Raw genomic sequence first — 24,066 nt, 5'->3', positions numbered from 1 at the left:
AAGGCTGGGCAATTGGGGTTAAGTGACTTGCCCAAGGTCACACAGCTAGTAAGTGTTAAGTTTCTGAGGCCGGATTTTAACTCAGGTCCTCCTGACTACAGGGCCTGCGCTCTATTCACTGTGCCACCAGCCACCCCAAATATCTAATTTTTTTAAAAAATGAGAGTGAATAGAATCTATAAGGTATAAATAAAATAGTGAGCTTAACTTTGATTTCTGACAACATTTTAGAATTTGTTCATTAAATGGATAGTGACCACTCAGAAAAGGAAGCTGTGATCATAAATAACCTAGAATCTAAAAAAAATGTAGATGAATTATGCATCATCTAGAATGGGTCATGCCTGACTAACATAATTTTCTTTGACAACATTACTATACTCTGGGAAATGCTATAGATAGATATAGATTCTCTGAGTTTCTGCTAAGCATTTGACAAAATCAAGCAATTCTTGTGTATATGATGGAGAGGTATGGCCTAATCATAATCTCAGATGAATTCATAACTGGTTGAATGGCTGGACCAACAGTAGTCATTAATTGACGTTAAATTGTAAGGATATCTTTACTGAAGTATTCCTAAGATCTAAGCTTGGTCCTGTGCTATTTAACTTTTTTTTTTAACCAATGTTTGGATAAAGGCATTGTGTCATTGATTTAGAGTTGTAAAGGATTTTAGAGGCCAGTGACTCCAATCCCCTACTTTTTCAGATGAGGAAAATAAGTCTGAAACAAGTTAAAGATAAAATGGTTTTTGAATTTGAAGATAGAATGAGGAAAGATAGCAAACATATTGGATAAAGATCCAAAAAGATCTCAAGAAGGTTGAATCCCAGGTCAAGTCTAATAAGATAAAATCCAATGGGTGTAAATTTTGTAAAGTCTTAGGACTTGCATTAGAAAATCAACCCCGGGGCAGCTAGGTGGCAGTGAATTGAGAACCCTCCCTGGAGTCAGGAGGACCTGAGTTCAAACCTTGTGGTCTTGGGCAAGTCACTTAACCCCAATTGCCCTACCTTCCCCCCTCCAAAAAAAAAAAAAGCAATCCTCTAAGTATGGCAATTCATCTGAAAAAGGTAAGGGAGATTTTAGCAGACTGAAAATTTAAGACAAGTCAACAGTATGAAATGGCAGCTTTGGAAGCTGATGTAACCTAGGGCACAAAATGAGAAATATAACATGCAGAGCTGGGATACCCTAGCCAGACACCTCCTGGAGTACTGTGTTCAGTCCAGGATGCCATGTTTTAGGAACATCTCTGATAACACTGAAGAGTATCCAGAGGAAGCTGATGAAGATTGGGAAGGGCTTTGAGATCACATGATATTAGAATTGATGGAGTGGGGACAGGTAGGTGTTGCAGTGACTAGAGCATCAACCCTGGAGTCAGGAGGACCTGAGTTCAAATCCAACCTCAGACACTTAACACTTATTAGTTGTGTGACCTTGGGCAAGTCACTTAACCCCAATTGCCCTGGCTTCCCCCCTCCAAAAAGGAAAAAGAAAAATTTGATGGAAGGAAGGATAACTCCAAGGATAGTCCGGAGAACAAAAGACAAAGAGGAGTCACGATAGGCATGTGCAAGTATTTGTAGATGGGTTAGCTTAATGTAAGTATGAAATGAAGAAACAGTGAGACAGTGATGAGGTACAGGCTCTGGGAACCCCCTTGAACTCTCCTTGAATCTTCCCATTTGATGAGGCATTTGCCTGAGTCCATAAACCTTTTGTTATAGGGCCCAAATTTCTCCATTGTCCAGCTAGTCCCCACCCTTGATCCTCCCCAAATATCTATGCCTAAATCTGTTACTCTTAAACTAGCTTAGCCCTCCTTTGTCTGTCATCTCCAGGTAGCCGCCAGCTACTTCCCATCCTTAATCTCTCATCACTGGAGTGGGGCCTCATTTGACTCCTCCTGAAGACCCTCTCCAAACTCCTCCTTTAGACTACCTCTAGATTCCTCCCACAACCTTTCTGTAAATCAGACCCCATCTTGCCTCCATGAGAAAAGCCAAGAATTATCTAGGGCAGACTTATTCTGTGTAAGATTATCCTGGCCTGTTTAGCTAGATACCGGGGCTCCTTAAAAGTGTACTCATTATGGCCACCCTTTAATAAACTTTGCTTTTCTTTGGCTGAGAGAAGACTTGAGTCGAATTCATTCAGCAGGACCCGGTGTGTTGGTATTTTGGTGTCTCGAGTACCCCTAACCTTAAACCTCAACAACAGTACTTTGGTGGAATGCCCTTCCTTAGGAGGTAATGAGTCCCCCTTCACTAGAGGGGGACAGACAACCAAACAAAGGTTGAATGACCACTTGTCAAGTACGTTGTGGAAGGAATTCTTGTTCAGGTCTATGTTGGACAAGATAGCTTCTGATATCCCTTTCATGTCTGAGATTTAATTCTGTGAAAATTTACAAAGACTTTTACACAACCAATGTGTGTTAAGGTAAGGCAAATATTCTCTCCATTTTACAGATGAGGATACGGAGGCGCAGTGTGGTTTGCCCAGTATCACAGAGCTAGTAAGTAAGGAGAGTGGATATAAAGCACTCCAAGTATTGTATGAGAGTGAAAAGCTAAAGTGTGTGTTTCTTGGGGAGGGGACTGAGGGAGGAGTTTGGAGCTGCTGCATTTTTGGCTTTAGGTCTGTCTCAGCTGCTCTTTCTCATCACTAATCAGCCCTCTTGGTCTTACTCTGAGGCTGGCTGGGGATCTCACAGGCTAGGCCTTCCTTCCTGGGGGATTTTAGCCTCAGGGTAAAACCCAAGTCGAGTTGCTCGGTATCATCAACAAAACACTCCCTACAGGGTTCCTACAGGTGAGAACACCAACTCCTAAAGGGACCAGCTCCATCTCCCAAGAATGGCCCCAAGGAGTAAAGCCAAGGCTTGAACTGAGATATCCCTGGTTACTTCTGTATTCAGAATAGATTCCAAGAAATGTTGCTGTTCCTCCATAACCCTGATCCACAAATTCTACCTTCTGATTCCTTCCCTCACTGACCCCCTCACTCCTCTCTTCACAGGCTGGGACAGCTACCTGGGCAGAAGGTACATGGTGTGTCCCTTTCTAGGTCTCTGCTCCCTCTTGCCTGGCCCTCACTCCTGCACTGAGATCAGAAGAGGGCTTTTTATTCACTAAGCCAAGAAAACACTGAACCTAGTTAATATCTTCCAGAAAGTCTTCTCTGACTCCCCTATCCCACCCCAAGACTTTCTCCCTGAGCATTTGTGTTTACAGAGTATACTCTTGATTCAAGGGGCTGTTGGTGCAGCCAGGTGTCATAAAACATTAGACTTGGGAGTCAGGAAGAGCTGAGTTAGAGTCCTTCCCTGGAAACTTAACAAGCTGTGTGATCCCGGCCAAGTAACTGAACCTCTCCCAGCCTTATGGATAATAACACCTCTCTCACAGAGTTGTGAGGATCACATAAGATAGTATTTGTAAAGTGCATAGCATAATGGATAGTACAGAGGAGATGTTTAATACATGGCTTCCTTCTTTCCTTCTTTCTCCCTCCCTCCTTTTCCTTCCTTCCTTCTTTCTTTCTTTCCTTCCTTTGTTCCTCTCCCTCTTCCAGCTCATAATCCCATGATCCCTCTTGAGATTTACTTGTCAAACTTGTCCTCTCCTCTCCCTCCGTGGAAAACTCTCCCATTTCCTGGAAATACTCCCCATTCTCCTTGCCTTCAACCTTTTTCAAAATGAGAATAATGTTGGTATATCCATGAAAGCCTTTGTGACCCCTCTCTCCCACCAACCCCTGGTTGCCTTTGTGGGAGTGGGAGTAAATTGAAATCTACATTCCTGGGGTCATTAATGCTCTAACTGGGCATGGTCTTCTCAGCTGGGCCCTGGGTGGTAGGAAGGCCATGTAAGCAGAGCTGTTGTCATCCTGGCAGCTAAAAATAGCTGCTCTCTAGAAGAAAATTTCTGGCCTGTTTGCATACGTTGATTTGTTTGTTCTCTGTTTAGACCAACAGGCCCATGATACACCCTTTCCAGGGTGCAGCCATGTGGGTGAGTGACCTCTGGGGGGGATGGGCTGGAAATGGGAAACAGCAGCTCACAACAAAGGCCCTGTGACTCAGTGTCCTGCCCAGGAGAACAAAGAAATACTGTACTGGGCACGTGGCAGAGACCAGGAGGTGCTGATGGGAACACCACCCAGCAACTTGGCTTTGGTACTCATTACACAGCCCTGACCTTGGCCGGATTCCTGGAGGATTTCTGTATATCATTCATTCATCCATCCGCTCAGGTGCTCTCTCTGCAGGAGGAAAGCCTTGGAGACCTGCCGAGGGCCCGGCACGCTGCAGCAGGGCCGGAAGGAAACTGTAACCAAGAATAATAATAATTTACATTTCTCTGGCACCTTTCACCTGAAGATCTCAGAAGAGGGAATCGAGCAGATCCACATCCTGGTAAGGAGATGGGGAATGTAGCTACCCCTACTTTGCAGATGGTGCTAATGAGGCAGAGAAGGAGTGGCTGATTCAAGAGTCCTAAGGACCACAGCTGGAGAAAACCCTGATGTTCCAGTATAATTCCTCTCATTACTTGCTTGGGTCAGCATCCTGGCCACAGACCAAGGAGCGAGCCTGCATCTATTTCCTTTTGTAAAGCCTTTAAAAGTCTCTCTCTGTTTCTAACCATGCCCACTCTCCATCCACAGATACTTATCCCCCTCGATCCCCTTCTCCAAGCAACATGTTGGCTCCTAGAATCAAACACCAACTTAGCCAAGGACCAAGGCAGAACTTCCAAAGCTTATCAGTCTCATGACCCTAAGCAAGTCACTGAATCTCTTGGAGTCTCAATTTCTTTATCTGTAAAATGGATATAGTAATGTCTATAGTCCCTTCTTCACAGGACTGATACAATGCTCAATTGAGTGAAATACATATAAATCAACAAGCAATTAAAAAAATGTTTTATTTTCCCCCCAATTATATGAAAAAATAATTTTTAACATTTACTTTTTAAAATTCTGAGTTTCAAATACTTTCTCTCCTTCCTCCCCTGCCCCCTCCCTGAGACGGAAAGCAATTTGATATAGGTTATACATGTGCAATCATGCAAAACATTTCCATATTAGTCATGTTGTGAAAGAAGACACAGACAAAAAAAAGCATGGAAAAAAAAGTAAAAAATAGTATGCTGACTTCATCAGTTCTTTCTCTGGAGGTGGATAGCATTTTTCGTAACAGGTCCTTTAAAATTGTCTTCAAAGGGAAATTGTTAAGCTTTAATTTTGTGCCAGATACTAGTCTAAGCACTGGATATATGAAGACAAAGTTGAAACAGTCCCTGCCTTCACAGACCTTACATTCTAATGGGTGAGTTAACATATACAAACATGTCAGTTATCATTATTAACAATAATCATATATATATATATATATCATTAATAATATAATAGTTAAAAGTTAATGAAATCTTAGATTGGATTAACAACAACAGTAATGCTCCAGGTTCCTTCCTTTCTTTTCCAGTTGGGTCAATACACTATTCCTTGGTAATCACTGACCTCTGCCCAATTGGTAATGGAAGGAATTCTTTGCTTATCCCTTCAGAACTCCAAAGAGTTCAGCAGTTCTAGGGAACAAGAATACAGAGAAACATCATGGAACCTAGTGGCAGCCCCTATTATCAGAAAGGAAGCTAGAGGAATGAGAAACACTTGGGGAAAAAATCATGACAAAAATGTCTTACATTTGGATGGCGATATATATGTATACGTGATATACATATGTATGTGTGTCTGTATATATATATGTGTGTGTATGTATACATACATACATATACATATATGTAAAATTTCCCCCATATCTATTATCTCATTAGACACTCTCAACAACCCTCTTATCTGTTTCAAGTCTTATCTTCCCAACCAGTCTATGAGTCCCTGGAAGGCATAGTTCTCTGCTCTAATTGGTACTGGGTCTTGTGTATAACCAACTTAATAAATGTTTGTTGAACGGATTAATAAAAACGTCTTTTGAGTGTCCTGTGGGTACAGAATACTGCTTGGAGGGCTAAGTAGTTTTTTAGCTCATAGAATCTGAGGGCTGGGAGAGACTCTAGAGATCAGATAATCCAACTCCATTACTTTGAGGAGGAGCAAGCTGAGTTCTAGAGAAGGCAAGTGACATGCTCAAGGTCATACTTCCAGTTAGTGGCAAATCTTGAACCTGGAACTCCTAGTTCTTTAGAGAAAACAATGGAACAAAAATATATGGGGAAGTAAGGCAAAAAATGATAACAATATAGAAAGCAATATTTTTATAAGAACAAAACATGTAAGAAGGGTATTTAATTCAGAATTTAAACCATAAATAAGCATGGAAATTGACAGGGGCAGGGTATCTCTGGAATGTTAATCTCTATTGGTTGAATACCCACTAAGAGAAAATAGGATGGAGAATAATACTTGCAGTTCCCATCGCAATAGTATTATATGGGGAAAAAGCATTAAAGTGAGATTCAGGGAGACTAGTATTTGGATCCTGGCTCTGCTTTATATCTACATGACAGTAGGTAAGTCATTTCTGCTCTGGTAGAATGTATACACTCCTTGAGGCAAGAACTGTTTTGTTTTCATAGTCCTTTTTTTTTTTTTTGCTTTTTGGAGGGCAATTGGGGTTAAGTGATTTGCCCAAGGTCACATGGCTAGTTTTTGTGTTAAGTGTCTGAGGTCAAATCGGAACCCAGGTCCTCCTGACTCCAGCGCCAGTGCTCTATTCACTGCACCACCTAGCTGCCCCTTGTTTTCATATTCTTAACAGATACTATGGTGTCTTGCAAATAATGATGCATATAATGCTTATTGGGATGAATGTGATAAGGTATTAGATTAGATGAAAGAGGTTTCTAAGGTCTTTTCCAATTCTAAAGTTTTATAAACTGACAACTTTGTGTTGGCACCCAGAACAGGGTTATGCATTCTGGGGGATAGTCAAAGAGATGTCTTTGGTTCATTCAATCATTCCATAAATGTTTTTTAGGTGCTCACTATGTGTTTGTAATTTATACATGCATTAGATAAAAATAAGGATCCAAAAGGATCTCAACTGGAGATAACAATGGGCTGCATTTAATACAATAAAATTTAATAGAGATAAATGTAAAGGCTTATACTTGTGTTAAAAAAAAATCATCTTCAGAGGTACTTCCAGGAAGAGGTGTAGCTAGACAGAGAAGACCTGAGAACCTGAGTGTACCACAAGCTCATTGCATTATTAGTCCATAGTAAAATACGGTTGCTCAAAAACTTAATGAAATCTTTAGTTGCTTTAAGAAAGATACATTGGGGGTGGCTAGGTGGTGCAGTGAATAGAATACCAGCCCTGGACTCAGGAGGACCTGAGTTCAAATGTGGCCTCAGACACTTACCAGCCATAACCCTATATTGCCCTGCCTTCCCCCCTCCAAAAAGAAAAGGAAAGGGAGGAAGGGAGGAAGGAAGGGAGGAAGGAAGGGAGGAAGGAAGGAAGGGAGGAAGGAAGGGAGGAAGGGAGGGAGGAAGGAAGGAAGGAAGGAAGGAAGGAAGGAAGGAAGGAAGGAAGGAAGGAAGGAAGGAAGGAAGGAAGGAAGGAAGGAAGGAAGGAAAGGAAGGAAGGAGAGAGGGAGGGAGGGAGGGAGGAAGGAAAGAAGGAAGGAAGGAAGGAACTGTGTCCAGGATTAGGGAGATGATTGTCCTGCTATATACTCTGCCTTTGGCAGAGTACATTTAGAGTTAGTATCTTAGGAAAGAAAAGGTTAATCATGGTAAGAGGATCTTGAAACCATCATTGAAGGAATGATTGAAGCAACTGAGGATATTTTGCCTGGAGAATGGAAGATTTAGGGAGAATAGTCTTTCAATATTAGTAGGGTTGTCTTGTAGAAGAAAGATTAGATTTGTTGTTCCTGACCCCAGAGAGAACTAGAAGCCATGAGCAGAGGCTAGAAAGAGGCAGAATGAGATAAAGTGTAAAGAAAGAATTAGAGCTAGTCCAAATTAAAGTGGGTTGTCTGCTTTGGGATATAGTGGATTCCACCCCAGCCCTGAACCCCTAAACCCCATCCCAGTCCTTATCATAAGTCTTTTTTTTTTAAGGCTAAATAAATACTGCTATTTTTATTCTGCTGTTCAATGAAACAATAAAAATATTCTTAAATCAATATCGTATTGAAGTGTTTAAGTAAATGTTAGTATTTTGGCTTTATACAAACATGGTTAGATAACTTTAGAGGAAATTTTTGATCTATAGTTTTTAAAAAATAATATTTTATTTTCCCCAGTTACATGTAAAAACAATTTTTAACACTCATTTTTAAAACTTTGCGTTCTAAATTCTCTCCTGTTCTCCCCCTCCCCACCTCCCACCCCCCCATGGAGAAGGCAAGCAATTTGATTACAGGTTATATGTAACATTCATTTGTTTAAAAAAAAGTTTTTGAGTTCTAAATTTTCTCTCTCCCTCCGTCACCTCCTCCTTCCCTGATAGAGTGAGCAATTTGATATAGGTTTCACATGTTCAATCATGCAAAACATATTACCATATTAGTCAGTACCCTAGGTCTTTAAGTAAAGGGCAGATAACCACCTATCAGGGCGTTGTAGAAAACAATTCTTATATGTAGTGTCCTGACTGGATCAGATGCTGTTTGAGATTCTTTCCAGCTCTAAGACTCTACGATTCTGCAAAGTCCTATGATTAATACCAGTTAAGTTTGAGCTTCCAGTCTCATTAGGTGACCTATATATATGAAACAATTTGAGGATAGTATAAAAAAAACATTACAATTGTGCCATCCAGATTCTAAGTTTTGACAGTATTCCAGAACAAGGCTATACAATATAAGTGGAAAGAATAACCACAAAATAATCTAATGTAAATGTTAGATTATTCCAAAGAACAAGCCTGACCTCAGAAAAAAGAGATATGAGAAGATAATTCCCTCCAATTCCTTGCAGGTATGGGAGACCCAAGAGTGTGCAACACTGCACATTTTTTGAATTGTTTGCATTTATTGATCAGCTTTGCAATTTGTTTTTGCTTTTTTCCCCTCCTTTTTCTTTTTTCCTTTGTTTTCCTCTTTTTCTTTTTTTTTTTTTTTAATATTATATAGGATGCTTCTTTGGGAGGGGGGAAGAAGAAAAAGGAGGAGATTTAGGTGATATTAAAACAAAAGATATCGATAATCTTTTTTTAAAGAAAGCATCTGGAGAGAGGGAAGTCTGGAATGGTCTGGGAAGGCCTGCTAGAGAAGGAGGGACCTAAAGTAGGCCTTGAATAGATTTGGATGGGGATTGGAGAGGGCATTCCAGACAAGTGATTTGGGGATGGTGTTGAATGAGGGGTGAGTAGAGTGACACAGAGATCTGTCTCTTCTGGGGCTCATCTCCCCTCCAAACAAAGAAAACAAAGGAAAAGGCCTGGTTTGGCAATCAGAGAGCTGATTTACCTCCAGCTAAAAATAGTCTTCTCCCAGCAGGTGAGTGACTCACCAAGCTCAGTGAAAACCTCCTGAATTGGGGAAATATGGTGTCCCTGCTGAACCTAATTTCCCTTAGGTGCCTCAATAGCAGGAAGGGCTGGCTGAAAGAAAATGACAACACATTTCCTATCTCTTCCTGCTGCTGCCTCACTTTCTCCCTCTGCCATCTCCATTCTCCTATTTGTTCTCATTAAATAATTAGTCTAAGTCAAGTCTGATCTGGCCTATTATTCTATTACATTCCTTCCCTGAATCCTGAAGGGTTGTAGAGAGGGAAGGAAGGAAGAAATGAACCAGAACTGAACTGGTTCTTCCCCCAAAGGGGGCAAGGCAAATGCACAGTCCTGGAGAAGATAAGCAGATTTCCACAAGGACCACTAGTCAGCCTGTTTTTGTGGTCTTGCCTGGCCTGGCCTGACCTGGCTCTCTTCTTTGTCTTCCCTGCTTCTGACATGTCTCTATTCCAAGGGAAAGAGAAAGTGTTTCCTTTTCCCTAGTGAACTCATTAGAACTCACATACAAGCCCTGCCTCCCAGGAGCTATGTCCATATCTCAAGGGAAATGAGAGGTTGAGAAAATGATCCACAGAATTCAACTCTAACCCCAAACACTTCCTTTCCTATAGGGGAAGACTCCTTCATTTGGTAGGCAGGAGTCATTAGAACTGGAAAGGATCTCGGATCATTAAATACAATCACCTCATTTTATAGATGAACAAATGAGGCCCAGGGACACAAACAGGTGGACCTGAGACCTAAATCACAGGCTCATGGGAGGAGAGGTTCAAGTTTCCTGACTACCAGCCTGGTAGAGGATTGGGTTCTAGTCATCCCTCTGCCATCAGGCTATGCTATATCCTTGGGCAAATCTCTGATCTCAGTGAAATGAAGGAGTAGGCCTAAATGGTCTTAGCCATCCTTTCCAACTCTAACATTCTCTGATTCCGGTTCAGGCAGGAGACTGGGGCTGCCCACACAAGCCTTCGTTGTGGTATCTTAATAACAACACCATGTCTCTTTTAGACAAGCTGCCTACAGCAGTCAGCCTTAAAGTCATGAGCTCTGATTGAACCATCCCTCTTGGACTAGAGGTACTTTAGCTTCTTTGCCTGAGTCAATGGGCCCAGGCTTGGTTTCAAAGGAGGACCCCTTAGAACTTTACAATTTTCACTAAATTTATTTTAAAATTAATGATACTGTCCCTTTAATTATGGGTAGTTCTTGGTCCTTCAATCTCAAAGAGGACCTCAAAGAACAAGGTGATACCATGACTTGCAAGTGAATTGGATTTAAGAAAGGAAGGGCTGCGCAAAGCTATGGGCCTCACTTTCTCCTCCAGAGCCATCTGGATCCAGTGGCAAGATATAGATCAGGATGACTGGATACAGCCCCCAAGAATGGGAAGGGGGAGGAGAATAACCATGTGCAAGCATTTATTACCCCCCAAACCTACCCCCAGCTTCCATCTCCTTTCCCTGAAATCCCATCTCCATCTACAGAATTCCTGTACCAGGCAGAATTACAGCTTGAAGGAGGCCTCCAACATCTTTGGGGCAGCCCATAAAAAGTGACATGTTAGGGCAAATACAATTGTTCTGTTTCTTTGGCTTCCAGCTCTCCTACCAAATTAGGCAGGATAGGCGCCTATGTTTGCCTTTCCTGAGCAGCTTGATTCAGTCCAGACAGTGCACAAGAATCTACCTTTTGGCCACAGTCCCTGCAGGCCTCAAGGCTTAAATGAAGCATGTTCAAGCAAAGAGGAGAGAGGAAAGAGGAAGAAGAGCCTGTCTGATATGTCATCAGGCTAGCTACCAGAGTCAGAAAGAACTTTGGACTGAGAGTCAGGAGATCTGAGCACTGACCCTGATTCTTCTGCTAACTTACTGTGCGACCTTAAGAGAATCACTTCTTCTTGGACCTCCTTTTTCTCTTCTGTATAGTGAGACAGTTGTACCAGTTGATCTCTAAGGGGCCCTTTCTATCTTTAATTCTATCAACCTTATTCTATGGGTCTAATACTGGGGGAAAGAGGAATTTGGAATCTAGTCTGGAGGAAAAGTAGTCTAACAAAAGATTACTAGAGAAGACTCCTTGAATGAGGAAACCAAGCTCTTTGTAAAACCTGCTAGCTTCCTTTGCTGAAAGTCCTAAGGTCCCATCAAGACCCACTACAGTCAGAAATTGCTCTCTCTTCCTTTTCTCAACCCCCATCTACCATGTATATATGTCTGTCTGTATCTGTGTGTATGACTACACACCCACAGAGCACCAAGCCATCTGGGACTTCCTGTCCCTGAACTCTGATGGGAACTACACTTGGAGATGCTTTCAGGAACCTGTAAACCACAAAGGCATCACTGAGAAAGGATTCTGCAGTGGGAGAGGGTGAGGCCTGACTGAGGAGGAAGGAATGAGGAGAATGAAGTCCTGACTAAGAGCGGGTCACTGCCTCCAAGCATCTGCAGCCTGTCAGCTTGAAAGAGAGAGAGGAATTATTAGGCTCTCACATGGGCAGGTGGGTGTGTGGGGAGAAGTGAGGCCAGGGGGCATAATGAGAAATAGGAGAGAACCATTGTAAGAAGGAAAAAACATCTGAACTATTTGGAATAAAGAACTCTGTTAGTGGAAAATACATTTTTATGATTTACATGATAGGTAGTCCTTTTTTTCTCTTTCCTCTTGCATAATCCTGTGAAAAGAGAACTGAATTTACAGTCAGGGGACCTGAATTCAAGTCTCTACTGCCACTTTCTGTCAGTGTGATCTTTTACAGTCATCAGCAAGTTGAGTCACCAAGCATTTATTAAGTGCTTACTGGTTGATAAGCATGTGATAAATGCTTGGGATACAAAGAAGGGCAGAAGGGTCCCTGTCATACAGGAGGTCACATTCACATGGGAGAGGAAACATGCAAACAAATGATACATACAAATATACATACAAACACAGTATGTATGGGGTAAGTTGGAGGCATTCTCAGAAGGATGGCACTCCATTATAAGAGACTGTGAAAGGCTTCTTGGAGAAGGGATTTTAAGAGACTAAGAGAATGGAATTGGGAAATGGAGTGTCTTGTGTGAAGAACAGCAAGGATTCTAGTGTCACTTAATCATAGGGTACTTGGAGGGGTGTGAAGTATAAGAAGACTGAAAAGGTGAGGGCTTTGGAAAGTCAAACAGGACATTTCTATTGCAAAGTAATTTATCCTCTGCAGGCCTCAGTTTCCTCATCTGTAAAACAAGAGGGTTGGATTAGAAGTTCTAAAGTCCCATTTACTCATAATCCAACTTTATATCCAAAGGAAAAAGAAGGGGAGGCTCAAAGCCCCTAAACAATCATTTACTCAATTTACATGCCTTCACTGACCTTTTGCCCTGTGCCCATTTGATGCTGGCCAGTCAGAATAGTTCCTCACCCAAACTGGGAAGAGGAATGTACAATAGAGAGAGAGACTGATGAATATCCAGGCCTAGACTTAGAAGGAATTCTAAGAACCCCTGTCTATCTGACTCATGCCTGCAGTGTTCACGGGCCCATGGGATTTTCTTGCCACACTTTGGAGCTTTCAGCTTCCACCAGCACTTACCTCTGAGGTTGTTGTGAAGATGAATATTTGTAAAATATTTAGCAGTGTCCCTGATACACAGTAGGCCCTTCATGCTTGTTTCTCTACCCATGACCTTGGGCAAATCACTTCACTGTAAATCTCAGCAACTGGAAACTGCATTGAAGGTGCCAATCTGCTTTGGTAGAAGGAGTGTCTTTATGGGGGAAGTCCCTCTACCCAAGAAATCAAAGGGTCAGTCCTGTTTCACGCCTAGCCCCAACTGGGAACACTCTTTTCCTGTGTTGCATTTGCCTTATGTGTCCATTCTACATCACCCATAGATCGTACCTTAACTCTAAGGTGGTATTGTGAAGAGAATAAGAGTGAGAAGGAGATCTGGGTTTTAAATAAATTTAGATGTGGATTTATTGATCAAGCATGTGACTGCCTGGAAATATACACTCAAATCAGACAACCCCAAATTAAAATACAGGCAATGCTTATAAAGGCAAAAACCACAAAAAATTGGGGAGGGGAGCTAGCATAAGCAATGACATACAGAAGCCAAGAACAGCCATTGGTTGGATCTATAGCTCAGGGCTAATTAGGGAAATATGGAGCAAGGGTACAAAGCTGGGACCCTCCATGTGGTGGGGTCCCACCCAGAACAGGGTGGGGGGTACAAGGTGGAGGGCACAGGGGGAGTGGAATTTCCCCTGGGATCATGGAACAGGTCAGGGTCATGTTCTGGGTGAAGGGTGTGGGGGACCCTGCTTGGTCAGCATCCCAGAATAGGGTAGTCTCTTACATGGGATAGACTTGCCCCATAATCTCTATACAGGCTTGCACCATAATCCTTATACAAAATGCTGTTTCAAGGCTTACTGATTTAGGGAAGTTCTAACTTAAGGGAAAGATAAGGGAACAGGGGACTTATGCCTTGGGTAAATCACTCTTACCCAGGACTACCTTTAGTTACGGTTACAAACTGTTACAAGCAGTTACAGGGTTTAGGATAAAGACAAAGACAAATATAAGGGGCTTAATGGTGGACTCCAAATCAGGTGGCATGTGATTTGGGTTACCTTACAACAGTGGGACCAATTTCATTTTTATCTTTGTATCCCTAATCATAAGCACAGTACCATGCACATAGCAGGCATTTGATAAATGTTGGTTGAATCTAGGAAACACACAGGAAGGCCCTGGGGGCAGAGCTCTAGGCCAGGGCTGCTATGGAGTAGAAAGGAAACAGGGTGGTTCTCCTTGGCACTCCCCTTCCTTTGAGTCAGAGGAAGGGATGGATGTAGAGAAGTTTGGATTTACAAGTTCTACCAGTTACCAGAGAGAGGAAGTGGAGAGATGGAAAGGAGAAAGAAAAAACACTGTATCCTTTTCTCCCTACCCCCTCCATACAGAGACACAAATCCTTACCCAACCCAGATACAAAAAACCACTAACAAAAGTAAGGAATTCCTCACTGGCAAAAGACAAAACTCTCACAGCCCCAAATCCTCACTCCATTCCATTTCTTTGACTTCTCAAGATCAGATCTGGTTTGCCTATTCATCAGAATTCAAAAAGTTTGACTAAATGGGTATTTTGGGGGAGGCTGTCCTGAAAATTATCTTTCCAATCCTTCCCCTTGCTCCCCCAGTGCATATCAGCAACTCTTAGCTTCCTTTTGCCTCTACTAGTCTAAGCTTGCTCTACTCACTCCTGGCCTGACCTATACCCATTCTAACTTCCTCCTACTTTTCTACTTGACAGCTTCATCCCCCACTTCCAGGCTGCTCCCTTTCCCACACCACACCCTCAGTCAGTCAATAAACATTTATTAAACACCTGCTTAATAAAAGAGGAAAGCTAGGTGGCACAGTAGATAGAATATCAGGCCTGGATTCAAGAAGATGCATCTTTCTGAGTTCAAATGTGGCCTTAGACACTTATTAGCTGTGAGACCCAGGGCAAGTCACTTAACCCTGTTTGCTTCAGTTTCCTCATCTATAAAATCAGCTGGAGAAGGAAATGACAAACAAATGCAGTATTTTTGCCAAGAAAACCCCAAAGGGGGTCATGAAATGTCAGATACAACCGAAAGACAACTGAACAACAAGAAAAAAGCAGCTACTGTGTGCCAGACACTGAGCTAAGCACTAGGGATCCAATAAAAGGCAAAGGAGCTCACAATCTAAGAGGGGACAGTAAACAGATGTGTACAAACAAACTATGTACTAGATAAAGAGAAAACAATCAACACTAGAATTAAGAAGGGTTAGGGAAAGGTGTCTCTAAACTGTCTCCCACCCCTCCACCTTCAAGTGCCAGTAACTGATACCTTGTTTCATACTCAGAAAATGGACTAAGAACAAACATACACTTCCACCAATACCTCATGGCACACTAGCCCCTATCCCACCTTGGTCTCCGGGGAAAGTGGGCTCAAGCTTACCTCAGATGCTATATGACATTGGTCCCAAATGTTGATGCCAAAAATGTGACATCTCTGACTGGTGTGTCCAACTGAGTCCCAAAGGTCACTCCTTGATCTTCAAGGCATTGATGAAAAGATAGTTGAAAGATCTGAACGTTGGGACTCCAAGATATCACTCTCCCTTCATCTAAAATGAAAGAACAAATGCTGAGTCAGGTAAAAAAAACAGAGGTCTATATTTATAGGATTAGATAGCATTTGTAAGGGAGAAAGTCCAAGGTTTTTCCCTGTATAGCACTATCTCTTATCAGACACTCTGAGCAAAGTCAAACCAGAAGCAGAACAGCCAAGAGAATGAATCCAAGAGAATGGCTGAGGTTGACTTTTTAAATTAAAAAACTTTTTTTTTTTTTTTGCTTTTTGGAGGGGGGAATGCAGGGCAATTGGAGTTAAGTCACACAGCTAGTTAAGTGTTAAGTGTCTGAGGCCACATTTGAACTCAGGACCTCCTGACTCCAGGGCTGGTGCTCTATTCACTGTACCACCCAGCCGCCCCTGAGGTTGACTTTTTATAAGTGCCAACAGCCAATTAAAAAAAGACTCCTCCTAACCATGTGGTTAGCTGAGCAGAACCAGTTATAGCATGTCTACACATGCTCCACCATCTCCTGTGCCATTCCAGTTCTAGATGCAGATTCCCTAGATGACAGAGACTCTCTGTGCATGTCAGCTTCCATTCAATCTGTATCTATATCTCTTCTTCCCAATTACAGTACAGGATCTGTTATATTCCTCTACATCTCCAAATCACCTGGAAGAGTTCCCTACATAAATAATTGTCGATTGGTTGAGCTATTGATTGAGTGACTGCCTATTTGTCCAGAACTGTCGTGAATTCTGTGAAGGATACAAAGAAGATACATACAGTCATGCTTTCTAGGGACTTACAACTGACTTGAGGAGACAAGATTAACACATAAAAAACAACCAGAGAATCTATGAATTACATATTCTAACCCCTCCCTGAGCCTCAGTTTCCTCACCTGTAAAATGAGAACAGATTAGAAATCTAAAGTTCCCTCCACTTTGAATATTTCATAATTTACATCACCAATCTCACTTCCATGATGCAGTGGGAAGAATATTGAATTTAAAGACAAGAGGACTACCGATGTGACCTTGAGCAAGTTATTTAACCTCTATAGGTCTCCTCAGTTTCTCTATCTGTAAAATGAGGGAGTTGAACTAGATAATTTCTTTCTCTTTCTTTTCCTGGTTACTTTGACTTCATTAATTTTGTTATTATTTTTTTATTTAATATTTTATTTCCCCCCATTACTTGTAAGAACAATTTTCAACATTTGTTTTTAAAACTGAGTTCCAAATTCTCTCCTTCCCTTCCCACCTCCTCCATTGAGAAAGCAAGCAGTTTAAAATAGGTTATACATGTGTAGTCATGCAAAACATATTTCCATATTAGTCATGTTGTAAAAGAAAATATAGACCAAAATAAAAACCCAAGAGAAATAAAGCAAAAAAAAAGTATGCTTCGATCTGTATTCAGACTGCATTAGTTCTTTCTCTGAGGATGAATGGCATTTTTCGTCATAAGTCCTTCAAAGTTGTCTTAGATCATTGTATTGCTGAGAATAGCTAAGTCATTCACATATAATAACAATATAATATTGCTGTTACTGTGTACAATGTTCTCCTGGTTCTACTCATTGTATGTAGAAAGACTCATGTGAGTCTTTCCAGATTTTCCTGAGAGCATCTAGCTCATCATTCTTAGAGAGCACAATAGTATTCCATCACTATCATATACTATAACTTGTTCAACCATTCCCCAGGTGATGGGCATCCCTTCAATTTCCAATTCTTTGCCAACAAAAAAAGAGCTGCTATAAATATTTTTGTACTTTTTAAAAATCTCTTTTGGGATCCAGACCTAGTAATAGTATTGCCAGGTCAAAGGTTATGCATGTTTTTATAGGTTTTCAGGCTTAGTTGAACTAGAGAATTTCTTTTTTTTTTTCTTTTTGGAGAAGGGAAGGCAGGGCAATTTGCGGTTAAGTGACTTGCCCAAGGTCACACCACTAGTAACTGTTAAGTGTCTGAGGCTGGATTTGAACTCAGGACCTCCTGACTCCAGGGCCGGTGCTCTATTCACTTCAACACCTAGCCACCCCAAACTAGAGAATTTCTAAAGCTCTATCCAGATCCTAATTTATTATCCTATGGTTTCCATAAGAATATCAGCAATGATCTACTGGGTAGCTGAGTTGAACCCTCCAGTCTAAAACGCCATACTTGATGGGGAAGGGGGCATTATGGGAATGCCTTTACAATTCAACAAACACTTACAGAACACTTACTTTACTAAGTGCAAAGCATTGTTCTAGGTTGGAAGGCTGATTCACAGAGGAAAGTCAAAGTCCTACTCTCAAGTCATTTACAATTTAATGGGGAGAGGAAAAGCATAGACAGCTACAATACAAAAGAAAGGGTGATAAACGCAACAATAAGAGAGAACTTCTGGCTGGGGGGTGGGGAGATGGGAAGGGAGATTAGAGAAGGTTACAAGCAGTTAACTGGGTTTTGAACATTGGGTTCCATTTCAATTGGTGGAAATTTAGGAGAAGAGTATTTTGGGCTTTAGAAAAGATAAAGGCAAAGACAGATCAAATAAATCAAGATATATGTTCAGAGAATGGTGGGAAAATAGGTTTGACTGAAGTATAGAGGAAATACAGTTCCTTCCCCCCTCAAAATTCCATTGTATTTATCCTGTGTCTATTGTGTATATATATGTACAGGTTGGTCTCTCTCCATAGAATGTAAGCTCCTTGAAGTCAGATGTTTCACTTTTGACTTGGGATTTCCAATGTCTCACACTGTGCTTGTGATGATTAATAAATGTTTGATGATTGGTTGATTGATGTAAAGGATAGCAACAGAACCAGACTGGAGGACCTTGAATACCAAGTCAAAGAGTTTAGTTTTTACTGTAACTCTGAAAATATACCCCTAATTTCCCTTGAGTATTTATTACGGGTTTATCCTCTACCTCCTCATGAAGCCATCATTAAGCAACAGTCCTAAGAGACAAAGTGTTAGGTGTCATCCAAAGTGACATAAACAGTCAGTCTCTCCTTCCTCTTGTCTAAGTTCTTAAAGCCAGTGATCCAGGCTCTCAGGGGTTAACCTTTTTCTCCAGCCGGTAAATACCCAAAGGCACCAGATGGGCAAGTTGGAAGGGGCTTTGAGGTGTGAAGCCCGGCTGGCAGATTTTTGGGGATGGGGAAAGGAAATATCCATGGGGGGGAGGAGGGTACTGGCAGGAGTTAGGCTTCCCGGAACACCCAGTCTCCCAGCTGGCATCTCAAGGAGAAGAGCTGTTGCTGAGAGATGAGAGCAGAAACTGTCCCCAGAGGTCTTGACAGCCCACTGGAAGGACACCTGGAGAGAATAGAGAACAGGAGCCGGAAGCAAAGTGAGTGATTAGAGGGAAAGAGAAGGGAAGTGAAGGGGAGGTGGGGGAGGAAGGGGGAGACAGAAAGACAGACAGCAAAAGAGAGAGACAGACAGAGACACAGAGAGAGACAGAAGACAGAGGAGCCAGAGACTCTGATGGGATGAGGTGGAGGCACCTTGGGGCCCAGCCAGGAGAGAGGAGAGCCAGCTGAAGATGGCACCAGATTCAAGGGGGGAGGGGTAGGACAGGAGATGCTCTCTTAGGGGAAAAGTGGTACAGATTGGGGAACAGGGTTTTAAACCCACTGGAACAGAGAGAAAATCACTATGAATTCTTACAAATTTTTAATTGAAAACCCCCCATTAATGCAAATCAATTGCTCCTAGAAGAAAGGAGATGTTTAGGAGAAAGGAAAGGTTCATTACCTTTTAAATGCAGCAATCCCTTTCCTACAGACACCACTGCGGCTGCAAAAATACATTAGTTACTTACTCTTCTCCCAGCAGCTCCATCTTCTAATTACCTCTTGCTAGGCATGCAAAATACGTTTCCCAATGTATTTCATTTCCGTGAGTGTTGAATGCTGAATTAATTTTTAATCACCCTGGAGCACTTTCATACTGCCATTGACTTTAATTACACAGGACAAAAGCGGCAAAAAGAACAGAGGGCCAGAGAGTAGAGTTTTCCTTTCCAGGATCCTCCCCCTGAGTTCAAATCAAATAATAATAGCAGCATTTTGTTGTACTTCAAGGTTTGCTTTGCAAATACCATCTCATTTCATCTTCACAATAACCCTGAGAGGGAAGTGCTATCATCATTCCCATTTTACAGATTGAAGAACCTAAGAGACTTGCCCTGGGTCATGTGACCAGTAAGTGTTTGAGGCAGGATTTTAACTCACGTTTTTCTGACTTATAGCACTCTAGCCCCTGTATCCTCCAGCTACCATAAATACAATCTATATGAATAGGGGCATCTTGGCTCCCCAACTACATGACAGATAAAGACCATAAATGCTTATTAAGCCCCTATTCCTTGCCTGACACTGTGCTAGGCACTGAGAGAATATCTCAAGTAGGAGAAGAGGTCTCTGACTTCTTAACATATGTACATATTGAAGTAGAGAATGGCGGAAAGCCACCAGTTTGCTAAGAGCTAAATTGTACTGTCTGGATAAAAGCTTAAAAATAATATCTTTTGGACCAGATTTGTGATTTTATTGGCATAGTGAATTCTAGGGGAGGAAGCTCTCTCTTAACCAATACAGGCCAATAGAGAATTGCCTGCCTGTGACACTGAGAGGCTTAGTGGTTGAGAAGAGAGTAAGCTCAAGGTCACAGTCAGAGAAAGGATTTGAACCCAGGTTTTCCTGAGTCTAAGATGGACTCTATACACTGCACCAATCTGCCTCATTAAGGGCTTTCTTTACAACAGCTTTGTGTGTTATTGACTTCTATGGGAAGTTGTATTAACTCAAAATGGTCTTACCCAAAGTCACACAGCCAATAAATGGCAGACCAAAGAGTCAAACCCAGGTCTTAAGCCTAAGTCTAGTGTTTTTCCACCTAAGCACACTACTTCTAACAAAAGGAGTTCAAGAAGTGGGTCTTGAAAGATGGATGATGAATAGAGTTTGGATACTTGAAAACATAAATTTGCTTTGGTTTATTATTGTTTGTCTCTTGTTTTCAAAGAGGACCAGTGACAACACAGGATGATGTTTGACTTTCAAATAAATTGGATTTGAGTAAGGCACAGTTGCACAAAGCCATCAGCCTCACTCTCTCGTCCAGAGTCACTGAAGTCCAGAGACAAGAGTCAAGATGACTAGTGACGATCTGGATGCAGTGGATGACCTTGGTGCCTTTGGAGCCTGACTGAGCTCTAAGAGTCTTCAGGGGCATTGTAACAAATTGTTCTTATCCACTCATTCCACTGGGGACAGTCTTCACATACTTGGGGTAGACATTCCCCAACTTTACAAACAGGTCTGAAGCCTTTCAGTTACCCTCAACCTGGTTTAGCCTGTCTGCTGAGACATTTACCAGGGTGTGGCCACTAAACATTCTCAGCTTCTTAGAGTCCCAGGTGAGAGTTGGGGGACAGTTAGACACCAAAGATGGATGAGCCGCCCTGAAAATCTCTTACACCAGAAGTACTAGTCCTCCCAGAATACCCTATGGACCCCATTTGCTAAGATACATTTGCTGAGTACCTCTTATACAGGGCTCTCTGCTTAGTGCAATAAAGGACTAGAGATGGGTAAGACACAGTTCCAGTCCTCGAGAAGGTTATATTCTATGTGACAAAGGAGGAATAATCTGATGAGTATAGAAAAGTTATGATGTATAAAACATGCAAGAGACATAGTTTCTGGGTAATTAATCGTTTTATTAACCATGCTAGCTGATAATAAAAGGGGTCTGTGGCACTCTGAAATGTCAAAGACCTCCTCATGGAATGTACTCAATGTTTACATGTTCTTGAAAGGGTGGTGTTCCTGAGGGTGGCAATCAACTCTGATTGGTCAACAATTAATGAGAATGAATATTATAATGAGAGGTGGACCTGTTCTAATAAGGGGCTAGGGGATGTGACTTTGATCATTCTCCTCCCTGACCACCCCTAGCTTTGGACAATCTAGGCAAAGAATATACACCCCCCTCTTTCCTCCCCCCTCCCCAATCAAGCCTTAGTAGAACACAATGGGCCAGAATTCACCTTAGATTAAATTCTTTGTAAGGTTCTCTAACTGGATGGGGCAGCAACTCCCCCAAGATAAGATGGTCTAGGTGGGGTAAATTTTTGGACAAGGACAGATTTCCTCAAAAAGGAAACAATTCTGGATTTCCCAATAATTGGTTAATAATCATTTCTCTCAAAGTGCTATGGAAACTCTGAAGGGGGAGAGATCACTTCTAGCTAGTGAAAGATGAGGGAAGTCTTCATGACAAAAGCATTTGAGTTGGTTCTTGAAGGACAGACAGAAATTTGATAGATAGAGATGGGGCTAAGACAGTTGAGGCTTAGGAGATGATATAAGCAAAGGTACGTAAATAAAAAAATCAAAGGATTAATCAATTGACAAATATTTATTTCAGACTTAACTAGACATAGTGCTAAGCTCTGGAGATACAAAGACAAAAGGTAACATCCAGCCCTCTCAAGAAACTTGCATTCTAATGAGAAAACAACATGTACATTCATGAGTATATATAGAATATATGCAAGATGAATATGAAATCATTTTAGGAAGGAGAGCAAGAAGCAGATAGAGGAATCAAGAAAGGCCTCAAAGAGAAGGTGGGGGCTATTCAACATGACTAGAATAGAATTCATGTAGGGGAATGTTATTCAGTCACATGTGGGACTCTTCATGACCCCATTTGGGGTTTTCTTGGCAAAGATACTAGAGTGGTTTGCTATTTCCTTCTCTAGCTCATTTTACAGATAAGGTAACTGAGGCAAGGTTAAATGATTTTCCCAGGGTCCCATAGCTAGTAAGTGTCTGAGGTCAGATTTGAAAATGAGTCTCGCTGACTCCAGGCCCAGGGCTCTATCCTCTGTGCCACTGAGCTGCCCAGGGAATAGTGGTAGGTAAAACTGGAAAGGTAAATTGGGTCCAAATTTTGAAAGGCTTCCAATGCTAAGTTGGGGAACTTGGACTTAATTCTGTAGGTACTGTAGTTTTTTGAGCAGGAACAAGTTAGAATCAGAACCTTGTGTGTTAGGAAGATTGGAAGGAGAAGAGAATAGAAACTGGCAGAGACTGAAGGAAGGAAGACCTTTTTGTAGGCTACTGAAGTCATCAAAGTGAGTAGTGACAAGAGCCTGGAGTAGGGCCAGGAGTGGAGAGGAGATAGATGAGAAAGCTATTCCCCCAACTTCTTGTTTAGTTCCCACCACGGGGTGTGGGGGCAGGCTTAGGAAGAAGGAGGGAATGGGAGCTCTATGGTGGAGTCAGATGTCAGAGAGTATTTCCTCTCCAAACCTGGGAATAAGGCCTGATTTCCTCCAGAAACATGTCGAGAGACAAAGGAAATCCTGTTGGAGCTGGTCCAAGGGAAGCCCTTTGACTACTGGCCCCTACTCAGCACCTAGGCTAGTTTAAACAGCAAAACAGGTTCTTTTCTTCTGTGGTCCTATACTTGTCTTTTGGGGGCTTCCAGACAATCATATCTTCTCCACTGGTGGGTTTGGATTCTAAGTAGCTCTCAAGACAGAATTATAAAGTTGATAAAGTTTGTCTTTGTGTTCCCCAGGAAGACTCCTTCATGTTTATCCTTTCTACCTTCTTTGAGACCAAGGCAACTTTGAGGCATCCCAAAAGAGTCTGATAATCTAAATTGTCTTAAAGTGCTAGCAATCAAAAATACCTCAATGGTCTTAACTCTATCCAGGAATATTTGTTGGTGATTCCACTACTCCCTTTCTCCCTGCAAATCACTTTGTATTCATTTGGTTTATGCATACTATTTATTTATCTGTGAACAAGTTTCCTCCCAGGAAAATGTAAGCTCTTTGAGGGCAGGAACTGTCTTTTTAATTTTTGTAGCCCTGGCATCTAGTATAGTGCCTGGTACAAAATACACACTTAAATGTTTGTTGAATTAAATTGAATTTACAATGTGACAATCTCATAACCCAAACGAAAAAAGCTCTAAAGTGGTAGTGATAATGGGGGAGAGCTGAGGCATCTGGACAGCAAGATTTTTTGATTGGGGGAAGTGGAAAGGACTTTCTAGCATCCTTAAAATAATTCCACGTGGGCAGCCACCTATTTCACTTACTTACGTATATACTAGGCTCTGTTTTTGATACTTTTCCCAAGTCTGCTAGCCCTCAGATAAGATGTAAGTTCAAAGACCAAGGAAATGTATACTTATATACAAAAATATTTATAGCAGCTCTTTTTGTAATGGAAAAAAACTGGAAACCAAAGAGGTAGCTAGCAGTTGGGGAATGACTGAACAATAACAACAACAACAAAATAGCATATGAATATAAAGTCATACTATTGTGCTGTAAAAAATTGTAGGAGAGATGGGTTTAGAGAGACACAGGAAGACTTGCATGAACTGATGCAGAAAGAAGTGAACAGAAACAAGAGAACGATT

The 24,066-nt window shown here is 41.7% G+C and overlaps 1 long non-coding RNA gene across 1 annotated transcript; it reads right to left on the bottom strand.

Annotated features, from left to right (window-relative positions):
* Positions 1–3,886: 3,886 nt before the first annotated feature.
* Positions 3,887–19,712, bottom strand: LOC138168644 (uncharacterized). The gene is made up of 3 exons (XR_011170167.1): positions 19,372–19,712; positions 15,490–15,658; positions 3,887–4,340 (listed from the first exon to the last, which is right to left on the bottom strand). It is a non-coding gene; the product is annotated as an uncharacterized lncRNA (long non-coding RNA).
* Between the last annotated feature and the right edge of the window lie 4,354 nt (positions 19,713–24,066).

This window comes from Petaurus breviceps, unplaced genomic scaffold, assembly GCF_028583685.1.
Source record: "Petaurus breviceps papuanus isolate PSGF00001 unplaced genomic scaffold, PetGlider_PUasm1.0 37, whole genome shotgun sequence".
NCBI classification, from domain to species: domain Eukaryota; kingdom Metazoa; phylum Chordata; class Mammalia; order Diprotodontia; family Petauridae; genus Petaurus; species Petaurus breviceps.
This window is presented reverse-complemented; position numbering and strand designations above follow the sequence as displayed.